Source organism: Phyllostomus discolor, chromosome 12, assembly GCF_004126475.2.
Source record: "Phyllostomus discolor isolate MPI-MPIP mPhyDis1 chromosome 12, mPhyDis1.pri.v3, whole genome shotgun sequence".
Lineage (NCBI taxonomy): Eukaryota > Metazoa > Chordata > Mammalia > Chiroptera > Phyllostomidae > Phyllostomus > Phyllostomus discolor.
The window spans coordinates 40,037,477-40,058,216 of record NC_040914.2 but is presented as its reverse complement, the minus strand read 5'-3'; the positions used below and the strand labels follow the sequence as shown (position 1 = coordinate 40,058,216).

The 20,740-nt window shown below is 41.1% G+C and overlaps 1 protein-coding gene and 1 long non-coding RNA gene across 11 annotated transcripts in view; one reads left to right on the top strand and one right to left on the bottom strand.

Moving 5' to 3' along the window:
- AKAP13 (A-kinase anchoring protein 13) overlaps positions 1-20,740 on the bottom strand; it is a 223,929-nt gene that overhangs the window by 188,984 nt on the left and 14,205 nt on the right. The gene's annotated exons all lie outside the window — the stretch shown is intronic.
- LOC118497732 lies at positions 979-10,470 on the top strand. The gene is made up of 3 exons (XR_004900263.1): positions 979-2,702; positions 7,022-7,025; positions 10,460-10,470. It is a non-coding gene; the product is annotated as an uncharacterized LOC118497732 (long non-coding RNA).

Here is a 20,740-nt window from a genome sequence, read left to right as displayed (position 1 = left end):
ATGCTGATAAGAGAGTTCCCGTTTCCTTTATCTCACAGAAAAGGGCAGTGGAGCCCTAAGAAGTAGCTCGCTCAGTGGTGGACTGGACTGGGATTCAACCCCTGACTATCTGTCCTTCCACTGCTGCAATGGAAGGTTTTACCAATGTAAAATATTTTCACTTATTTGACCCTTTCTGAAAATGTCTAATGACTACCTGATGCGACGGATTTTACATTAAATTCTCTTCTTCAGAGCCCAGAGCTTTAGGAAGAGCTGAGCAGAGTGGGGAAGAAGAAAAGGGCGCATTTACCTGGCCAGGCAACCCAGGCAACTTACATTTTTTCATCCCATTCCTTCGGCTTCAACTATCACTTACATGCAGGCTGCTCTTGACACATTCCGCGCCGACCGCACCTTCTGCACGCCCGGTCTCTGGCCTGCATCCTCCTTAACGGTCTCACTTCACGCTCGCAGGCAACTGTTTCCTTCTCCTTAACCTCAACAAACCCTGTGAGTTTTACCTCTACAGTGTCTCCTGATCTGTCTCTGCCACCCAAGTCCTCGGCCATTCCCTCAGACTGTAGCTTCCCTATGGTTCTCCCTGCCTCTGAGCAAAACCTGGCCTCCACACCATCACAAGGTTCTACTCTTGCACAATCTGGGTATGACTTGTGTGGCCATCCTCTGATCGAAGCCTTCGAAGGACCCCTTGTGTTTTCACAATAAGGCCAAACTCTCCAGCCCCAAATTACTGTCTACATCATTACTGGCTGCCACCACGCCTCTAGCAACAGCAGGCTGCTCACCCACCATGGCACTTGTACAACTAAGTCTAAATACTCAGAAGGAAAAATGTCGGGTGCGGTGGCATTACAGTGAGACAGATGCAAATAAGGTTTGGCTCTCCACGACTCTGGCTTAATTTCATTAACTGATTGAAATTTATTAATGGTCTTTCTCCCCAAATCAGCACATAGGTAAGGACTATAAATAATAAAGGTAAGTAACGGTCTGTGGGAGCCTGAAGGAAGATGCAATTAAGTGAATTCTCACCATGACAAGCACATAAAGCAGAATGAGATGATATTTCAGCACAGAATATCCTAAATAACAGACTTCTTCCTTCAATGACCACTAAAAATCCTAAGATGAATCAGTTTACCTTTCTGTCTCCAAAATTAGAACATGTGGGCCGGTTTTCTCTGGGCTGACTAGTAGGGATGCCATCTCAGCCTACCACTCTCCCTGGGAGCTCTTTCCGTGGCAAAGTGCCAAGTGATCCCCACTTCCCTTGGTATCCTACGGCCTCAAAAGCAAGGCCCACAACTGTGCTGAGTAGTCCTCAAAATTATCTACCATCTCCTAAAAAAACACAAATAACCCCAAGGCAGTTCATTCCACAGAACTGTTTGATCAGATAATGTCCCAGTACATAAAGAGATCAGGGGGACAAGGACTCTGATTGAGTAAGCATATGGAAGATGAGGGGGAAAAAATAAGTCCTCTAAAGTCTTAAATATTTTAGGGAAAAAGTGTTTAATAATAAAATCTTAATGTATTTTAGGAGAAGACAAGACATCAAATGGAAAAACAATAGATATGACCTTGTGCAAATTCTCTCTACCTTCACTCCCTCAGCTGTAAAAGTTTTCAAAAACAGCTATGATGACTGTACCATATGAAGAGTTAACGTCTTCTTCGTGGTGAAAGAATACTCCGGGGCAAAGCAGCCGGGAGGCCGGGAAGTAAGACATCCCACAGGGAAAGCAGAAGGCCACCTGGAACAAAACCCACTCACCAGGAGGTACTGCTGGGACCCTGGGGTTAACTTCAATGCGTCTTAACTGAACTGTAATCTATGTGGCCTCCTCTTCTGAAAAAGATTAAAAACCGGTTCAGTAGTCCCCACCTAGATATTCTGAAAGGATTATGTTTTGTTGGTTACTTTTCACTCAACCACTCACAGCTTTTCTTCCCAATTTTTCTGAACAAGTGAAAAGCAAAAATATCAATTCAAAGTAAAGATTTTCCTCTATAAACAACTTCTTACTCCTGTGTGGATTTCTTCTGCAACCAAGTCAAAGAAAGGTTTGTTGGCACTTATTAAAGTAAAAGAGATGAAAATAAGCCACTTGGTATTTCCCTTTCAGGTTTCTTCTGCATACCTCCTAAACCACTTTTTATCATTCTGCATGCTGATTAACTGGTCCAAATGTGTTAGGATAATCACTGGAAACCGTGACCTTTGGTTGTTTTCTGTTTTGTCTGTTTGTTTTTAATGGGCTTGGTGTAGTGGTAAGAAGCTCTACTCTAGCCTGAGTTCTAGTGCTCAGCGGAAACAAAGCATTCATCAGGAATAAATACAATTTATATAACAAGTAGTTGGCTCAAGTGGAAAGCCCTGAATCACTGAGCAACACAGCTTAGTGATTAACAGAGTAAGTTGGGTTAATATAAAGAATTCTTCTTTTAACTGTCCAGAGTCCAAACACTCCTCCTCCCTCTGCACTCATTACACCCCCAAGTCTTGGCCTGAATCATCAGGTAAAAAAAAAATTTCTGCTGGCAAATGTCAATGAGGTAGAAAAAGAAAATTTGCTTGTCCATACAACTATTATCAGCCACCTTTCTGTTTCAAGACAGGATACTATGGCAACTGCAAAAGCAACAGATTAGAAATAAGTCATGCTGTTTGATAAAGTGGGGGCACCAACGGGGAAGTCCTGGCTGTCGAGAAGGCCCTCACTGTCAAACATCTCCCCAAGGAAGGAGGAAGAAAAGTAGGCACCAGGATCACAATCTCTTTTCTTCTCTCTCTCTCCATCTCTCTCTCTCTCCCCTCCCCCCACCCAGAGAAGGCAGACTACACTAGAACTGATTCTTCTTACCTACTAACACAACGCAAATGACTTCATGATTTAGGAGTACTTAGGAGAAGACAGAGGTTTTTAACACTGGTCCCTATGGCAGATATGTCTGACCATACCACAGACACTTTATTTCATAGTTCCACTAAAACAAGAAATTAGGAGTGCTGGTACACCATGGAAAGCTCTTTGTGGCGGGCTAGTCCATTTCACAGGTGAGGAAACTGAGTGGCTTGCCTACTAATCCACAGCTAGCTATTAGTTGGTGTTCAATACATTAAAATTGCTGATGGAATCAACCCAATTGAAGGCCTTTTCCTCGTAAAGAACCCCAGCTCTCTCCTTCACCTTTCTGTTTGGCTAACACGCACCTCGGCCAAAACTAAGGCTCTCAAAGTTGCAAGTACAGCACTGAAAGGAGAAGAGAAACAATCCTTAATTTGAGCAAGACATAAGGGGATCTTGGAACTTCTAATTTTATAGAGAATAAAAGGGAGGCCAGGCCACAGGAGCCAGAAAAGAAACAAAAGAAGAACTACTTGATCCCTTCTTCTTTTAAAGCCTTTCAAACCATTTAAAAAACAAAAAACAAAACACCAGGGTAACCATTTTAACTAAAAGATCCTTAAGTTTCCCCCCAGATTTTCACATTATTGCTCACTAGGGTGAATGACATTGGGCAAATTATTTAACCCAAGCCTCTGAAAGAGAAGGGGGAGGTAGGAAGGCTAGAGAGAGGGATAATTTTTAAATAGTATTTTAATATAATTTTAACACAATTTTAATACTTCATAGAGCTCTGTGAAGTATGAGTCCTGGCTTAAAATAGATGCTCATCAAATAGTAGCACCTAACCTTTTCTCTTCCACACAGGAAAACAGGCCTGAATCCATCAGCAAATCCAAATATTGTTCCAAGGAACTGTGCTCTCCGGAGTCCCGATACCAGCCCCACAGAATCCAAAGTGCTGCGGTGCCAAGAAGGCAGGGATGGGGGAAGGACAGCTTTTTTCCTTTATGCCTCGGTAATTTCAAGAAGTTTCTCTAATAAATATCTTTTACTTTTATGGTTAGAAATAACTGTTTGGAAAAAGAAAATGTTTTAAGAAGGGCTTCATCATTCTTGTGTTAGAACTATTTTTAAGTCAGCTTACACTGTCCTAGGCTTATCTGACCTGAACTGTGTGTTCAAATAAGATTTCATAATCACCCTCAAAAAAAGGAGATAACAGAGCAATTTCTTAACTAAATCCAAGCTGGCTAAAACTCTGCTCATTGTTTTTGAAGACCTGTGGATGTCTTCTTAACAGGATCTGAACTAAACAAAGCAAACTATGGGGCAAGGCCTCCCTACAGTAAGGCTAAGACCCCAGACCACCCCTCCACTCTCCCCACTCTCCCCACTCAGAAAAGGCAGGCTGCTGCTCATCAGCATTATCTAAGACTGACAGGTAGTAGTAACAGAGCTTAAAGGAATGGAACAACAAATGGTAGCAGAACAAGTAGATAGTCACATGGCTAAAAAAATAAAAGTAATTTTTTTAAAACCTCTTAGCTCACACCACACATAAAAATTAACCCAAACGTGGATCACAGACAAACATTAAGAGCTAAAACTGAAGACAGACAGTATTAAGAAAAGCAAAAGACAAGCCAGCGACTAGGAGAAAATATCTGCAAATCAAGTACCCGATAAAAAAAGATTTGTATCCAGAATACAGAAATACCGCGAGAGAAGGTGGCGGTGCGACAACAAAGGCAGAGCCTGGAGAGACGCACCTACAAGCCGAGGAACACCAAGGCAGCGGAGGGCAGGAAGGCTCGTCCTCTGCAAGTTTAAGAGGGAGAAGGGGGCCTTCGGACACCTTGGTTTTGTTGCACGTCTGATCTCCAAAGCCACGAGATGATGCATTATTGTTGTTCCAACCCACCCAGTTCTGTAGAGTTTTGTCACAGCAACGCTAGGAACCTGATAAAGACTCTGATACGCTTGATTTGAATTTTGGATAATTTGGACAAAATGAGTGATACATTTCATGTTAAAATTTTTCATTGAGTATACTTAAAAAAAAAAAATATATATATATATATGGCTCTTATAACTGCTACATCAACTGCTTTAGTGAAATCCAACTAGAGAGTTTAAACCACTCTAGATTTTTGTTCATTTCCACCACACTAATCCATCCCCAGATTTACTTCTTGGCTTTTGAATGGTCATGATCACTTTTAGAAGCCAGGACAAGAGACAGCTAAACTTCTTCAAACCGCATTCCTGGTAAAATAGAATGGCTGTGAGAAAGGAGTTTCCTAGGAAGAAGAAAGCGTGTGGGAGCTTTGATGCGCCACCCAGGTGACATCTTTGTGACTCAGCGCTTGGACTCTCCCCTCCCTTTTGGGTACCGGGCTGACCTCAGGATAAGTGGTAGCTGGTTAAAGAAAACACTTACTGTGGCAACACCAGAGAGAACAATTTCTCTCTATGAATCATAAGCAGCTCTGTTACCTGTAATGACAACTGCTTGTTTAAGACTCTGCATCTCTTCACTATCCAAGTCAGGTCCCTCCTGTTAGGATCCATGAGTTTATAATAAGGTCAGTCACAGTAACAGCAGCATTCCAGAGCACACAAATAAATCCCAGAAAAAGAAAACTTTAAGAAAATGTTTCACCTACAAAACAGAAATATGGCCAACAAATATGCAGCTAAAGATGCCTAAAGAAGTCTGTAACCTGTAAACTAGCTGAGAATCTGCTCACGATGGTCAAAAGACAGGGCCATGGGAAGGAGATGACCCAGCTGTCTGCTTTGATGAAGGGAAGGTGAGAATGCTCTGGACTGGTTCTTCTGGAGGCACAAACTGGTCCAGCCACAGTAATTGCTACATACATAAAGGATGGGCAGGCAACACCATAAACATGGATAGCTTTGTTGGGTGTTCTTTTTCCTCCACAGGGGATTTCCAAATGCTTGCTTAACTATCAATGACAACCTGGCTTTTATAAAAGCCCTCCAGATCTGGTTTAACACAAACATTCACGTATTTAGGAAGCTTAGCTAATATTTATAAAGGATGGTCATGAAGTCCCAGAACTGGGTTCAGACTAAACACAGGCCAAGGAGCTCATGCACTGACTAGGCAGCCACAGCCCCTCTGAGACAGGTATAATCTCACTGTAGTTTTCCACCTATAAATCAAGGAAGGGGTAGGGAAGTGAAAGCGCCCACTGCGGACAAAGATGTGGCAAAAGATTCTATACTCGGATGACAGGCATAAAATATAAAGTGGTCATACGCATTTTGGATAAAATTTAACAATCTGTATAAAGAAACTTGAAAATGTCCAAACTTTAACCAAATAAGTTTATTATATGCAAATAATGATGGAATTGAGGGGGAAAACTTGTTTTGAAAAGAATATTAAATATCTACTAATAGAGTAGTTAACACTGACAGCTCCAAGCAATAGAATTATGCTATCCCTTACAATAACTTTCAAAAAGTGTACAACACAAGAACATTCTTTTAAAAATTGCATATAAATCTAATCTTCTCAACTATGTATTTCATATATATATATAACATATATATATAAATTTATTTACTTTTAGAGAGAAGGAAAGGGGGAGCAAGAGAGAGGGAAAGAAACATCAATGTGTGTATGGTTACTTCTCAGGTGCCCCCAAAGGGGATCTGACCCACAGCCCAGGCATGTGCCACGACTGGGAATCAAACCGGCAACCCATTGCTTCACAGCCCTGAGCTCAAGCCATTGAGCTTCCTAAATTTATAACAAATGTCCTTCTACACAATGCTGTTGTCCTAGGCTCAGCACGAGCCTCTACACCATCAATCGCACTCCCCAGGTCTCTACTCTGTATTTCTTAAACCATATATAAGGGAGAAATGCCTAGAGTGAAACCAAAATGTTAACTATCTCTAGGTAATGGGATTATAGGTAATTACTTTCTCTTTTATATACTTGCCAAATTTTATTTATCACCTGTATAACTGGGCAGGGCAGGGGAAGGAGATAGCCCCACCCCTAGTACTTATAAAAATATGGTAGCAAATTCGTTCAGCCTTGAGAAACAAAGCTGCTGGAAATCTACCCAAAGACCCTCTCTGTCAGTTTCTGCTCTTTCAGAATAATGGGATTCTGCATGACAGAGGCCCGTCTGTGACAATATTGGCAGGTCATAGATCCTTTTTTTCCACCTTCTAACAGCTTAATAAAGTCCAATTCTGCAAAGCAAAGTGAATAAAAATCTAGTCATATAATGAGGTTTATATTTACCTAGGTCTTTTTCAAATAACAAAGTAGGTTTTCCCGGTTTCTCTGCTGAAGCCCAAATTCATAACAGACTCCTAAACCTAGAACTTTCCCGGAATAATGAAGACATCAACAGTAATCTCTGTTATCACCAGTAAACTGCTACTGAATGATGTCTTCAGAGAGAATTCAGTAGAAACCTCCCACATTGTACAAACCACTCCTACATAAAAAATGTTTCAGTTATCCTCAAACTCAGCCAACTTTTTTTTTTTTTTTTGGAGGACTGGCAGAGGCATGAACAGAGCTCAAGGGGTTAGGAAAATAATGGGGGGAAAAGATAATCCAAAATAAGTATGTGATACCTTGCATTTTTCCCCCTCACCAAAGGAAAAATACATTTTTATAACGAATAAAAAGTGGGCAGAATTTTGCAGCCAAAACAAACTATAAAGTTAGGCAAAGCTAGGAATGAGGTTAGAATGAGTTGAGACAGCTAAAAGAGAGAGCTGCTTTCTATTGTTCTTAGGCTCAAATAAACACAGTCCACTGAAAAGGAAGAAATAAGAACTAATCTGGTATGTAACATTCAGCATTCACAAATGCGGGATCCCAGAAAGAGCTGGAGAGAGCCACTCAGCTCAACCACCTCTCAATAATATTCAGAAGCCATCAGTAAAAGAGGGATTTCTATCAGTTGAAGAACTTTTGAAATGTTTTCTCAAGCACTCAGCTGTTAATTTCAGTCATTATTACAGTACTATCGGATGATAACAAGGAATCATAAAATCTCAGACCTGGAAAAACTCTTAGAAATCGTTGGCTCCAGCTTATGCGCTGATCCAGATGCAACCAAACGAGGGGGACATTCCTGCCGTGGTTGTAGAAAGTGCAGGACCAACGTTAAGACAGAAGAACTTAGGATGGGGGTGGGATGGTGCTCGGTCACTTTTTGGTGCAGGGAAGGTAATGAACACACACCCCTGCACAGAAAGTCACCCACAGGCTTCCAACCACCTGGGCCCGCGCACTGCACTCTCCACTGCCCTCTCTCTGACCCAACCACAGCAGATAACAGAAGCATGCTGCCCCTCAACGATGTCCAACAGTCTGTGTTCATGATCTCAAAAAACAAATAATGGCTAATTAAATCATTTATTCAGAAGATCCTATAAAGAAGTTTTTGCACAGTTCTGAGCCCTTGTTAAAAAACATAAATGGCTTCCCACCTCCACCTTATGCAGTAAGTTTTCCATAATGACTTTCTCTTGAAAACTAAGGATGAGTTTAAATATTATAGAAAAAAAAATAAACAAAACAGGGTTTGGTTAAATAAATGTTATTTCTTAAAGGTCATTTTAACATTAAAGGCATCTTTTTTATACACCAACCCCCAGATCTGCAGGATTATACCAAACCTCCCTTCTGAACGTAAACTACCACGTGATATCTCTTTTGCTTTGCCTCCACACAACCAAATACAACACAAAAGCACACACAACTCCACCTCGTATTTTCAAGTCCCATCTACCCGAAGGCGTGTCTGTTAAGAAAATGTGGTAATCAATGTTCTTACCACCTAATGCACTTTCATATTACCTACAAGCAAGAATATTCTGAAACATACACCACTGTGAAATGTTTAAAAGTATCTCTGAATTTAGAATTTTTATATTTCTAAAGTGTATTTATATTGCCTAAAGGCTGGACACGGACCTTAGCACTGCCGACACAGGCCTGCTCAACACGAAGGGGCAAAGTAACGAGCACACCATCGCCTGACCACCTCCACTCAGGGCATCTATATGAGCTTTAAATTAAATACGGCCATAGCTATCCTACTGAGTCACAACAGTAAGGCAACATTTCAAGCTTACTAAATAGAAAATACTCTGCTAAGTACTACACATTGTCTTACTGCATCCTCCTCTCTCTTTGGGGAAGATCCGGGAACTATCCTTGTTTGACAGGTGAGAAAACTGAGGACTGGGAGGTTATTTCCCTGGGGCCACAGAGCTGGCAGAGCTAAGAGATGAATGTAAACAGCTCCCAGCCCATGCTCTTAATCACTATACTGGCAAAACCGGAGGTATCTTAGATTTTTCTGAAACACTGGTTCCTAAATCTATAACAAATGTCCTTCTGAACAATGCTGTTGTCCTGGGCTAAGCATGGGCCTCTATACTGTCAGTGTGAAAATCTGGAAAGTAACACACTTACGGTTATTCCATTCCCCAGAGTCACATTCCCCAGTGATGCTAAAAAATGCCGACTGACTAGTCACTGACTGTGACCTTTGCCTCTCAGTGTCACCAGGAGAACCCGGTTGAAGCTCTGGCCTGGTCCTGGCACAGCAAAGTTCAAGGATGGGTTCTGAAGGCAGACATGGATTTGCATTTGGGGTCCTTAATATGTTAGCTCTAAGACCTAAGGCAAAAATTTAAGCCTAAAAAAAAAAAACCCTTTCATTTTCCTATATGCAAAATATGGTAACGACAGTACCACTCACATAGGTCTTATTATAAACACTATGCTAAGAAGTGTAAAGCTATCAAGCATGATGCCTGGTACACAGAAATTTACCCCACAAAGATATCCATATAAATGAAGTCTACTTTACTATGTTCTGCAATGAACGCCCAGAAAGACAATTTACTTCCACATCAGAAATTCTGCTTAAGTCGATCACTGATTACATGAGCAGACCGAACTAGACCAAAGGCACTCCAAGTTCAACTGCTGCCACTTCACAGTAGGCCAGGGAACATGCAAAGGCTTATTCAGAAGATAAAAACAAACCTGCTTCTGAGAACTAATATAAAAGGCTCTTCTTGATGGCATAAATCCCGGTGTCGGTCAGAACCCCAGATTCCTGCCCCACCCCAGACCTAGCGAATTAGACGCTCCCCAGGACACTCTGATCCCGAGCCAGGGCTGAGAGCCACCCAGCCTCCTTGGAGTAATTTCATGCATGTTTGCTCCCCTCCTCCTCTAACTGGAGAGCAGTGTGTTTGGTTTTGGTTGGTGTTGGTTAGTTGGTTGGTTAGAAAATCTATGGCCTTGTAACACTTATCACAATGCCAACTGTGCATACTTGAACTCCCAAACCAACTCCGAAATTTCCCGAGGGCCGGAAGAGAGGTTACTATTTCCCTGGCCACCTAGCACCACATCATGTCAGCAAGAGCAATCCAGTAGATGGTCAACCAGTAAAGCAAATTAGTCCAATAAAAACAAAATACTAAGAAACAGCTTAGGGAATTACCTCCCATGCTCTCCTCTTCCCTGACCTGAAAAACAGCTCCCAGATGGACCATCAGTCATGTGAGGGAGAGAGGAAGGGGGAAGATCATCTGGGGAAACTCTAGAAGGAGCACATGATGCTAAGTTAGAAATGCAAGGAAATGAAGAGCTCAAGAAAATCCCCTAGGGAAAAAGAGAAAACAGAGATCAAGGGCCTGAGAAGTATGAAAGTAAATAACTAGGTAGAAAAGAATTGGTGGTTGTTAGACCATTTGAAACAAAAGAAATGCAATCTCTTCTCTGGTCATAAAATAAATGTCATACAAGATCTTTTGAGCCAAGACATAATTGAATTCAAATTCCAGTTCCACTAGCTAGTAACAATACTTCATTCATGTGCCATAGTTTCCTCATCTTGCCCTACAGTGAGAATAGTACTGTAAAGTGAGAAAAAATGAGATAGTTATACAGCATCTGGCTCACTAGCTGACACATCCTGGGTGTTAAATAAAAATTAGTTCCCTTCCTCCTCAAGCGCAAACATGTAAGATAATAAAAACAATGATCACCTAGTAGAAGAGAGCAACTGGTTGTTCTTGCACCATGTTTGACGGTGTGTTTTCTCAGGTGTTCGTTGGTTTTTCCATTCCGGTAGGTGTGCCAGCCCTCTGTGCTACCCTCAAGTTCCCATCTCTGAGATGCAAGATTGCAGGGAGGCTAAATAGTGTTTGTAATGCCAATAAACCTTTGAAGCCCCTTTTAGAAACAAGACCTTAATGGCATGGGTACACACCCACAAATGGCCGTTGAAACCTACTTGCCACCCTGGGGAAAAAAGGAGACATCATCCTCACTGAGGCTCAGTGCCTGACTTTGCAAGAGACTGAGACACAACTTCTGATCTTCCCAGCTTTAAATAAGGGTACCATGCCCTGAGGGCAGGCTTCTAGGAAAGAAAAAGGTGCTACTGTGATCTTTACGTGGGTAGGAAAGACAAGAGAATCACGTTAAGGAAAAGTAGTAAAAAGCCAGACTTGCTCATGTGGCCAGGAACAAGGCCTGAAGTCAGTCACGGTGAGCTGGTTCTGCAGAAGCACCTGGGGAACCTGGCTGGGGCTTCTGGTTTCAAAGTGTGCTCAGGAGTACCAGCTGAACAGTTAGACAAATTGGTTTATCAATGCGCCTCTGAAAATTGACAATCCAAGACTAGACACATTACTCTCCAAATCTGGTGTGGACTTCCTCTCCGCCGACCGGCCATCAATGTCCTCTTCTTTTGACATTCAACTTGTATTGCTGCAATTCAAGATCAATTTAGCAATTCTGACACACATATCACTCATGACTAAAATATGCTTATTAAAGTCAACTAAGGCTCTAATTAAACCAAGACTCTGTCAGTGACAAACATATGCGCCTGTCATATTCTGCTGCTAAGTATCACTGCCTGAGGGTTATTAGCAGGGCAATGAGAAGGGAAACTGCGCAACTCATTTTCTCTCTGGAGCTGCAAAGAGTGAATAGGATGGGAGAAAGAAGACACATCTTTCACATCCTTACGTCATTTCTAGATGGCTTAAGAGTGTCTAACTCTTGAAACAATATTCTTACAGAGCCGTGGTTGCCTCAAGATGCAGTCTGTTGTCACTTTCATTTTTATGAAGACCTATCTGCACAACTGCCTCTTGGAAAAGCTGGCCCATGACTTGGGAAACAAACAATTGCCGGGCCCTTTATCCCAGTCTGTTACCCCTCCCACTTCAAAGACGGGATGCAGATGGGGGGCAGTGGAAGTGGGTACAGGGCGGGGGGTGGTAAATGGTGATGGGAAGAGACTTGACTTGGGTGGTGAACACACAACACAATATACAGAGGATGTGTTACAGAACTGTACCCTTGAAACCTATATAATTTTATTAACCAATGTCACTCCAATAAATTCAATTAAAAATGAACAGGTACAGCGTAATTATCTTTGTATCCAATATGAAGACCATTGCCCAGCTATTTGTAAAGCAAGCAGTTGACCATCTCTTGAGATAGAAAAGACAAATGCAAGTTCAAAGCTGAGATAATTAAAACTAATTCCCTAACTGGGATATAGAGGTGGAATACTTTATTTCACCAGAACATAATGCTAGAAAATCTTGCTGATGGTAAAATGGAGGAACCAGAGATACATTCTGAAGGAGGTCAGGAGCTAGCTATGTCATATAAGAAAAGTTACCTGAAAAGTATGCAATGTCAAAGTCCAAAAACTACTGAAAGCTCACCTGGTATATATTCAAAAGAAGCTTGGTTCCTACTTAGGATAACTATATTAGTATTTCCAATATCAGTCTAGATTTTAATATCAATCAGTAAACGATAAAAAGCAAGAAAAAATTACCTTTTGTTCCTTAGCACACTTAGGAGGACAACTTAATGCAAAAACCAGTTCAAGTTAAGCAATAATCTTCTTTTGAGAAGGAACCAAGGAAGGCAGTTAAATTGACAGGTGAACAAAATCCCGTATTTCCTACTGAAGCACAGCCCAGTTCCACGACTCTAACACATCAAACCCCATGACAGATAACAAATGTCAGTTCCGTAAGTTTGGAACCCTTTGTGGACTGAACCTCTTTCAGGTCACAATAGAGTTTTAAGGGAGCATGTGTGTAGGATGCCTAAATTTACTACCTTTTAATGGAGAGGAAAACTGTGGCCTCGGTGAGGGTGGAGCAGAGTGAACACACTGGTGTTCAGAAGGGTTCATTTCTGCCGAATGACCCTGACACCATCTCCAATGTTCGAACATACACCAAAAGTCCCATAGTCGCAATAGATGTAATTGGACACTTCACATGTCCAGCAAGTTAAAGCAAATTACCCAACTTCTCTCAAATTTCCTTTTCTCCACTAAAAACTAGTTAGCTGTAGAAGAAAGTAAGCACCTTGGACATACTCATTAACCACTGGAGTCCCCAGAATTATTGTGGCTATCAGTCATGCCCATGGGCACTATGGGGGAGAGGCATAAGGTATGACTGTACATTAATGAGATGGATGATTTCCAAGTGGCTTAACAGCAGGGAGGGGGGAAAAATAAACACAATGAAGAAAAAGGCACGAGCCTGCCATAGCACCTGGCTGCCCATAGCTGAGTCTCCAACCAATTATTCAAGCTGCTCACAAAGCACACCCCTAAAATTACTCAGGTGGGACCACATATATAGCTTTTTTAACTCCTTCCCCAAGCACAGAGTAGAGGGCTAAACAAAAACTGCACAATGAGTGGAGTTGTTTAGACTAACTCTTAAGTGTCCACTTACGTAAATAGGCAGTCCAGCGAACTCTGAGTTTACAGAAGGGTAATCCCACCCCATTCTTCATTAATGCTCTCAGGGTTTCACAACGTCCTTCCCGCCCCAACTCCTCATGGCAGATCCTGTTGCTCTGTCATCTGTTTCCACCTCACTCTGTGCACATGTTTTTGTTCAGATCTTTCTACTGACATTTACCATACTGACAACATTCTTCTGTTTACAAATCTGCCTTGATCCATGAATTCTAAGCTCACGAAAAGAGTTACTACACATGGTGAACTACAGTGCTGAAACCTCCTGTCACTTCTTAGCCACTAATAATCAATATGCTTATGTCTCTTTAAAGTCACTTTAAAAAGTCACTTCTCTGTGAAATCTCAGCAGACTATAACCAAAGGAAAATTAACAAGTTTCTTAACAAATGAAACACTCCAACCCAAGAGAACCAAAAAACCTCACACAGCCCCTCCTGTCACACTGATATTCCAGGGTTTCCCCCAGCATGAGGCTGCCATCTCCCGTGACACAAGCAGAGCATCGACTTCAGAAAAGGGAACACTGACCATCCTCCAAGACCATTTTCACTGCATCCAGTCACATACTTCCCAAACACAATAGCAAGACTGAAAGAAGGAAGTCTCGAACAGATACCAACAGTCTCAGAGTGAGGACATCTTTTCAATTTGCTGTTTGCTCAAAGACAGACATTGAAAAAAAGCAAAATCAAATTAACCATTCATCTTGGAAATGCATCCACACCAAGATAAGGCATTCTAACATCACAATTAACAAAATATGTAGCCCACCAACTTGTGTATCCAGTTCTGGAGCTCCCTTTCTTTGCAAATTGCTCAATAAAAGAAAACTCTCTACCTGTAATATCTGTATTAAATCTATTTCCCAACGTCATTCTGCACATCACCATCTGTATCTCACTGCATTTCTATTTATGTAAGGATATCTTTTTGATTAATTACCATCGGAATAAAAGCTATTGACTATTTCAGAGAAAGAAAAAGCAAAATGATGGTGTTCCTCTTCTATATTTTTACTGTGCAACTATTTGTAAGTTCTCGTTTTTTTTTGTTTTCCCCTCATTTTAAAGCTCCTTCACACAATTAGCAATTCAATTCTACCACAAAATACAGTTTTAGAAAGGAAAGGCAACTTTACAACAGTTTAAATATGCCCCCTGTCAAAGTCTATTTACATAGTACAAATCTGAAAGGCAAGTTCCAATTATACACCAGCCACTGCAGTGCTGAGTGAAAGGAAGACTGGTTTTGACGGCACGGTGAGCAATTCCGAGAGAAATCTGGGAATAAAGCTTAAGCTGAAATCAAGACCAAAATATAAAAGAATTACACCTCCCTTCCCTGCTTTTTGGGCTAAAACAGGTAGTCATATTTCCATGTCCACTGAGGTGATGAAAATAATCGGTTTAATGATTATAACAAAGTATAATAAATATGTATATATACACACTCTTCAGTAAAGAGGTATAATGTGTAATGTAAATAAAGGTATGCATGTAATTTCAAATCGAGTTTGCAAAGACAATGTTAAACCATCTTAACAGTAGAAGGTCAAGTTGCTTATGAACGTGGAACACTGAAAATACAAACACTTGCGAGGCTCTCCCGGGTCAGCAAAGCGCCAAGTAGAATGCAGCGTGTTCCGTGGAAGATTCCCAACAAGAGGGCCTGACAACACGCACTGCTATTCTCACCACCCAGGGATGAAACTGTGGCAACTTGTGCTCCTGTGCAAGGTGTCGGGGGCCAAGTGCTGCCCCCTTTCTCGGCTGGTGCTTGCACACTTGCTTTCTTCTGGGTCACCTAATGCGCTCAGCAGAATAACCCAAGAGCCTGGGATGAGACAGACAGTGCTGGACATTTCCACATGACTTCAAGGCCACTCCCTTTTCTTCTCTCCCAAAGGGAAAACGTCCTTCTGATCCAAAATAATACTTTCAGACAATCTAAGAGTTCTGCACCCCTGGATGGAATCAAGAAGGGTAACTAACACAAGCAGTAGCCTCTGACCTAAAGCCATCCTAGAAATCTCCCCAACCCTGAGCTACATTTATGCTACATTACCTACTACTAATTAATCTATGAGAAATTAAGCCTGTAGACTCCCTGTAAGGGCCTATTCTGAAGTTCTGCTCATCTTCAACTCAACAAAAGTACAAACACCACAACTAAAAAACAGGCAAAGAAGCTGAACAACAGGCACTCTTCCAAATGGCCAATAAACACAGGAAAAGGTGCTCAATATCACTAGTCATTAGAGAAATGTATATTAAAATCACAATGAGATACCACCTCGCCCCCATTAGAATGACTACTTTAAAAAATTACAAATACTGGAGAGGACGGGGATAAATTGGGACTCCTATGCACTGCTGATGGGAATGTAAAATGGTGTAGGCGCTCTAGAAAACAATATGGTCATTCCTCAAAAAAGTTTAAAAACAGAATTACTATATGAACCCACAGTCACCGGCTCTTTCAGGACCTTGCCCATATTATGCTGTTTCAACTGTTTGCTGAACAGAATCCCAAAGAATTAAGAGAAAGGACTTGAAGAGATATTGCAAACCTATGTTTGCAGCAGCATTATTCACAACAGCCAGCGGGTAAAGTCATTCAAGTCGCCATCCATAGATGAATGAATAAACAAAATGTGGTGTACAAGGTCTGTCTGGGAAAAGTCCGGCCATTGTTAATAAAACCAGAATGGTTTGCGTGACATCAGTGTAACCTGGAAGGCAAGGAGAGCGGACTGGAATGCACATGTGTGAACAATGAGGACTTCACTGTATTTAGTCAGTGGGGGTGGCAGATGCCACTGAATGAGCAGGTGTACTGTGTGGCCGTCACCTTCAAAATGACTGAGTAGAGCAATGAATTTGCATCAAATTTTGTGTTACGCTTAAACATTCCTCTGCAGAAACTATTCGGATGATTCAGAAGGCCACAGCTATGGGCAACTGGTGATTGGCAGCTTTATCATGACAGCATGCCTACTCATGCATCACGTCTCGTGCAGAGTTTTTTGGTGAAACATCAAGTCATCCAGGGTGATTTAGCCCCACTACAGTCCAGATTTGGTTCCCTGGAACTTCTGGCTTTTCCCAGAACAAAAATCACCTTTGGAAGGGAACAGATTTCAGACCATCAATGAGATTCAGGAAAATACGATTGGGCAGCTGATGGCAACTGGGAGAACTGCGTGAGGTCCCAAGGTGCCTACTTTGAAGGGGACTGGGGCATCACTGTCCTATGTGCAATGTTTCTTGTCTCTTCTATCTTCTTCAATAAATAACTCTATTTTTCATACTACATGGCTGGATGCCTTCTGGACAGACTTCACATAACATACAGTGTTAATACTATCCATCTTAACAGGGAAGGATAGTCTGACACACTGATGAACCTTTAAGACATTATACTAAATGAAATAAGCCACTCACAAAACACTGTATGATTGCACATATATAAGGTACCTAGAAAAGCCAGTTTCTTAGAGAAAGAAAGTACTCGTAGAATGGTGGGGGGTGGGGGCCGGGGGCCAGGGGTAGGTGTTGTTTAATGGGTACATAGTTTCAGTTCTGAAGATGGATGATGGTGATGGTCACACAACAATATGAACGTGCTTAATACCACTGACCTGTCCACTTAAAAATGATTCAGATGGTTGGCAAATTTCATTACGTGTATTTCACCAAAATTAATTTTTTACTTAAAAAATTAAGATTACTGGCATACAGTAAGCAGGCGATGTTTTCTTCACAACGAGATGACCTCTAGGACAGGCTGTGGGCAAAACCAAGAAGAAGCTGCTGAAAAGCCTCTATTTCCTCACCTACGGCAGGTACCTCCAGCTCCTTCACAAGACCATCCAGAGTTAAGTGCGACCATGTACCTAAAATACCCCAAGGCAGATGCTCCAAAAAAGTAGCAGGTGGTATAAATGTTTTGATAAACAAGGATTATAATTTTTTTACCTTTTTATTAGGAGAAATAAAAAGCACTTTAATTTCTAATAGCTTAGTTGAGAAACGGCGCATACACAGTTGACATCAGGACACACCCAAGGAGTCAGCCGCCACCACAATTACCCATTGTGCTGCACAGTTACTTTGCAACTGAGTCAGTACTTCCCTGACCCTGAGAGAATTACACCGGAAACGAAGACAACGGGTGGGTATTCATTAACTCATTAACACCAAATCTTAGCATCGAAAGGCAATTTCAAGATGTTTCAGTGTAGATGTTTCCAAACTGATTTCTGGCCACCGCAGGAAGAAAATTACAGGAAACCCACAAAAGTAAAACAGAAAAAAAGTGGAGCTTCTCTGTGGGGGACAAGTTGATCTCTTCCTCAGGCCCTCTCCAACCCCATTTTGCACCTAATGTAATTCTAATGAACCTCAGGGTTTGAGACTACCTTTGGGGGCAGAGGACTAAGCAAAACAAATAAACGAAAGTGGATGCACTCACTTTACTTTTGATGGCAGAATCTGGGGGTGGAGGGAGTCTAAGTGACTTGCCCAAGGTCATTACCATCAAACTAAGTCTAGAACCCAAACTGACTGAATCTTAACCCCATGTCTGACCACCAACAATCAACTCCGTCCTAGGCAACAAAATGCTTTTCATCAGAACTTACCCTTATCATTTTTTAACACAGTTGGTGAGTTTCAACTCTCCAATTTAATATGGCATCCTTACTTTCTTCTTATTCTCTTATTACTCTCACATTATTCATTCTGTTACTACTTTGCTCCCCATTAAGTCTTGTCAAATGTATCTCAGAATAACTGCAGGGAAACATTTAACTCCTAACACTGATATACCAAGCCTGTTATGCTTATGTCCAGATTCATAAAACAGGAAAGAGAATGTAATGACACTCAAAGAGAAAAATTCTCTGAAATGTTAGATGCTGAAATCCTATTTCTTGCTTGACCTGCTAAAAATGTTATTACTACATTTTCTGTATCTCCAAAAGGGCAGTTTCTCAAGAGAATGATGGGATAAAAATGACTAGCTTCTTTGGCAAACAGATCATAGCTCAAGTTACCAGAGGGAAGAAAGAGTGAGAAAGCAGGATGGCACACTTCTGAGGTTCAAGTCCAAATAATGTGGCTATAACAGGAAAAAGTAAATAAAAGAGCTTCCCTGACCACGCCCCCTCCAAAAAAGAGCTCACCTGATTTCCAAAACAGAGGTCCTTTGGGCCAATCAGAGAGGATGTTCTCAAACAACAACATAGAGGGTTCCTACCTGACCAAAGTAATGCCCAGATAAATCAATGAAACGTGAACAGTTCAAGGATCAGGTACGCCTCGCAAAAAACTGGGACATTCCAAGAGGATCGCAAAGTCCTCTCACAATTGAATGATCACCTACCTGGTCCAGGACAACATTATTATAGTCATCATGAATCACCTCTTCTACTTCTAGTGATACATTCATGTACTACACCAGCTCTTTCTCTAACCAAGAACAAACTCAAGATCTGCAAGATAATACTCTTAACAACGCCCAGCAGAACAGAGACACTACAGTGTACCACCGCCTGTCTGACTTATAATTTCCTATGCAACTGCCTCTTCCTACCTACAGTACAGACCACTTTGACAAACATAACCCTATTGAAAATCATTGCTATCACAGCTGATACCAACGACCTCATCCTGGGCTCACGGAAAAATGTTTGGCTGTATTAACATTTACAAGTCAAGAGTTCAGTCCAATGTTTAATTGGCTTATTCTCTCAGTTATTTAAACTATAATGTCAACACATGACTGATTTGGGGAACATATATAGATTGTGCATGTTCATAATTAAATTAAATGACATTAATTTTAAAAGCTTCTCATATGCACTTGGATGTGCAAGAGAATGGCCACAGATCATCTCTCATGGAGCACTCTGTGTAGAAGGAAACCTTCTTGCTATAAATCTCACCTCAAACACTTCCCTATGGAGTGAATGTGGACTGACAGGTGTAGATCAAAAACACACATCAGTGACTCTCTTTATTTGCAAGTTTCCTCCATGTGCCTTTCAACACTAAGAGTAGTGACTTTGGCCCTGGCTTACGTGGCTCAGTGGATTGAGTGCCAGCCTGGGAACCAAAAGGTTCCCTCCCAGCCAGGTACATGCCTGGGTTGCAGGCCAGGTTCCCAGTTCGGGGCATTCAAGAGCCAACAGATTGATGTATTTCTCACAAATTGATGTTTCTCTCCCTCTCTTTCTCCCTTCCCTCCCCTCTGTCTAAAAATCAATCAACCAATAAAAGATTTTTAAAAAAAGAGTAGTGACTTCACTTCATGAGTTTCTCCATATTCTTTTATAAATATGGAGTTCTTTCATTTGTAATTGGTGGCCAGTACTCCATCAACTCTACCAGTAATTCTAGTATGGCATTTAAAACTTCCTTTTAAAATGCTCGATTTTTAAAAACTTCCTCAAGGTATGGAGAAATAGTAAACAGCCACTCGTATTGCACCAGTGGGAGAGTAAAGGATATAAGCTTTCTGTAGCAACTAGACAGTATCTATTAGAAGCTGCTGAAATGTACACCCTTTGCCCTTGCAATTCCATTTCTGTGAGAAAGAGGTAAATCGGGAAAAAAAAGATTATATATACAGTTGTTCATCACAGCAATGTTCATTACAACAGAAAGAAAAAAGGGAAAGAGGGAGGGAGGGTAGGAGGGAAGGAAAGAAAATACAACCTAATATTCAAAAACAGGAAAATTAGTGAACTGAAGGTGATTCCAAAAACATAACATAAAATACTATATAGCTATTAAAATAATTATGTAGGTTACTTGATACCATATAAAGGGATGGTCATGAAATGTTTTATAATCTCATACTCAAAATTATATAGAATGTGATGGCATATATATATAAAATATACACACACCCCTCTAAAATTTTCAAGAATGAAGATAAAAATCCAAAATTGTACTCAAAAAAGTCTAGGTAGTGTCATTTATTCTTATGTGCACTTTTTTTTTTTTGGTATATGTGTAATTACTGAATTTC